A 4,015-nucleotide genomic window follows, 5' to 3' on the forward strand; every position below is an offset into this window, starting at 1 on the left:
CGATAGCCAAGGATTCTCCGAAGAGCTCTGGTACCAAAGGAATTAAGTCTCCGTCCCAGATCCTTGGTCAGAGTCCAAGTCTCGCACCCATAGAGCAAGACTGGAAGTACCAAGGACCTGAAGACTCGGACTTTCGTCCTCCTGCACAGGTACCGGCAGCGCCACACCCCATGATCCAGTGAATCCATGACTCTCCAGGCCCGACCCAGACGTCTATTGACCTCTGACTCGCAGCCAGCAGAGACATGAATATCACTGCCAAGGTAAGTGAATCTCTCCACGACCTCAACATCCTCACCACAAACAGACACAGACAGGACAGCAGCATCCAAGATGTCACCGAAAGCCTGGATCTTAGTTTTGACCCAAGAAACCCGTAATCCCAACGGCTCCGACTCCTCATTCAGCACCTTGAGGGCCCCCAAGAGGATGTCTAAAGTCTCCGCAAAGATGACTGCATCATCTGCAAAATCAAGGTCCGAGATCTTGACATTGCCAAACGATGCACCGCAACTTGATCTCTCCGACATCCTCCCTAAAATCCAGTCCATACAAGTGCTGAAAAGTGTGGGGGCAAGTACACATCCCTGACGAACTCCAGTAACAACTGGAAATAAGTCAGAGATGGTACCACCACACTTCACAGCACTCTCAGTACCAGAGTAGAGTTCAGACATCAGATCGATCAGTTTTGGTGGCACCCCACGAAGACCAAGAATCCTCCAGAGGACATCCCGATTCACTGAATCGAATGCTTTACAGAGATCAACATAGGCTGCAAGCAGCCCCTGCCGAAACTCTCGTCTGCGTTCGATGAGGACACGAAGTGCAAGGATACGGTCAATCGTTGACCTCTTTGGTGTAAAGCCTGACTGCTCTGGACGCTGGTGCTCAAGCAGATGGTGGCGAACCCTATCAAGAATTATCCGAGCAAAGACCTTGCCGGCACTGAGAGCAGCGTCACCCCTCGGTAGTTGTTGCAGTTTTGGCGATCACCCTTCCCTTTCCAGAGAGGGACAACAAGGCCCCTCTTCCAGTCAGTTGGGATCATGCCTGTGTTCCAGGCAGAGCACAAAACTGCATGCAACGACACGAGTGCAGCAATTCCACCAGCCTTGAGAAGTTCAGCATGGATGCCACAGATCCCTGGAGCTTTGCCCCGTTTCAACTGGTTCACCGCAGCCCATGTTTCCACAAGCGAAGGTGGACCACAGTTGATTCGAGGGTCAGCAACAGGGATTGTAACACCCTTGACGTCCAACTCGACAGCTGGCGGATCAGCCTGGTACAACCGCTCAAAGTAACCGGCCCAGCGGGCCTTCACTTCAGACTCCTCTGTCAAGAGCTTACCACTCTCTGCTCGAACTGCAGTGCTCTGAGGGATGGGCTTGGATGAACGTAATGCACGAATTCCCCTGTAAGCGGGACGAGAATCACCTGTCTGCAGGTGATGCTCTACCCCCTCACAGATTCCTCGCACATAGGCCTCCTTGTCCACCCTCAGTGCACGTACAGTTTTACGCCTCAGCTCCCTGAACAGCTCAGCTCTGCCATTCAGCCTGGCCCTGCGACTCTGGTCAATGGTATCCAGTGTCCCTTGAGAGACAAAATTCTTCTTTGCCCTGCGGTGAGCTCCAAGGCATCCACCGGCAACATCAAGGACGGTGGTCTTGAAGGCGCTCCACAACTCTTCAGGACCCCCCAAAGCACCCAGACCCCCCAAGTGTCCACTCAGCCTGTTCGCAAACTCCTCAGCTACTCTCTCATCCCTGAGCTTGGCAACATCCAGCCTAGGCTGGGATGGTACCATTCTCCAGGATTTAAGGTGCAGCTTTAGAGTTGCTACAACAAGCCTGTGGTCAGTATTGAGGAACTGAGCACTCCGGTAGACCCTGCAGTTCTGGATCATCCTCCAACGACCGTCAATGAGGACATGGTCAATCTCCTTTGCCACACCGCCAGCGTTGGAATACCAAGTCCAGCGATGAGCTTGTGGGCGCTGAAACCATGAACCAGCCACCCTAAGTCCATGACTTCTTGCAAAGTCAAGGAACTTAGTGCTATTCTGGTTCATAGTTCCTGACCCATGGGGACCAACACACACCTCATAACCATCCCTATCAGTTCCAGTCGATGCATTGAAATCCCCCAAGACTAGAAGTGTATCTCGTCTGGGGCACTGATCAACCACAGACTCGAGTGTGGCGTAGAATGCATCCTTCACGGTGAGATCACTCGCCTCAGTCGGGGCATAAACAGAGACCAGGGAAATGACACCTAAGGAGTGACGAATCCTTAATCTCATAATACGCTCGTTGACCGGTGTTACCTCAATTATCATTGGGGTCACCTTATTGAACACAGCTACAGCAACTCCTTGGGTATGATAACCATCAGAGCGACCAGACCAATAGTAGGTGTAACCACCCACCATTATCTCGCCGCAATCCGGTCTCCGAACGGTCTCCGAACCCAATGGGGCTTGAACTCAGGACCTTTTGGATCCCAAGCCGCTGCCCTAACCACTGCACCAACACCAGGCTCTATCTCTCTATATATATATATATATATATATATATATATATATATATATATATATATATATATATATATATATATATATATATATATATATATATACATATATATATCTCTCTCTCTCTCTCTCTCTCTCTCTCTCTCTCTCTCTCTCTCTCTCTCTCTCTCTCTCTCTCTCTGTATGTATGTATATATATATATATATATATATATATATATATATATATATATATATATATATATATATATATATATATATATATATATATATATATATATATATCTTTATATATATTTATATATCTCTTTATATTTATATATATATATATATATATATATATATATCTCTTTTTATATATATATATATATATATGTATATATATTTTTTTTATATATATATATATATATATTTTTTTTTATATATATATATATATATATCTCTTTTTATATATATATATATATATATTGTTACGGATTCGCGCCCGCCGGCGTGCTGACGGCCACGTAACTCGAATCGCGGCACGTCGCCCACCGGACGGACAATCCAGTCGTGACCCTCTCGGACTAACGCCGGGAACCAGTCACGGGTGGAACTTTCGGTCTCACCGCGATCGAGCCAATCAGCCCCCGCGTGGGATAGGGTTGCTCGCCAAATTCGACCTACCTAAGTACCCACGCGGAGGGTAGACCGGGCGATCGCACCTCGCCGCAGGTCGACTTCGGACACGGGCCACTTAAGCGACCCGTTCCGTACTATCGGGATAACCGAGCGGTGTTATCGTCGACCTCGACGGTTCGATTAATTATCGGGCGTATTCAGCCCACTACCAACCCTTTACGTGAAGCAAGATGAGGATTCAATGAAGGAAATGACGAAGCGAAGCGGGAAACAGTTCAACACAAAGCACATTTATTCGCGATGAACGGAAAGCACACATATTCAATTCCACCAAAAGCACACAGAAAAGAAAAACGCAATTCAATTTACACAAAAAGCAAATGCGACAATGCAGATCTAATACCGATTACGCGAGCACACGGCAACATTTATACAATTTTACTTCACAGACGGCGCCGACAACACATACCCAAAACCAAGGAAAAGAATACCCTCAATGATGAGGCGGGCCTGAGGCCGAGACCGGGTCGGGCCTACCCGTCTGGTGATGAGACGCGGAGCGGCGATGGTGCCTCAACTCTGCGGGCCTCGCGGGCAGTGTCTGGTAGGGGGTGGGAAAAGGGCCCCCTTGGTCGCACTATCTCAGCGCGGGGGGGAAACAGGAGGGGGTTGCTGATGCTCGGGGTATAGAGGATTTTTATTGTCCCGTGACGAGCGTCTCCACCTCGGCCAGGTCGCGCTGTCGGCCTCCCTGGGGTGCAGCTCCCTGCACGACGCGAGCACCCCCTCGTCTGCCCTCGCCGCCTCTCCACAGCTCCGTCCCCTCCGCTCCGACTCCAACGCACACGACGACCAGCT

This window comes from Eptatretus burgeri, chromosome 2 (genome assembly GCF_056783735.1).
Source record: "Eptatretus burgeri isolate ZD-2024b chromosome 2, Ebu_testis_v1, whole genome shotgun sequence".
Classification (NCBI taxonomy): Eukaryota; Metazoa; Chordata; class Myxini; order Myxiniformes; family Myxinidae; genus Eptatretus; species Eptatretus burgeri.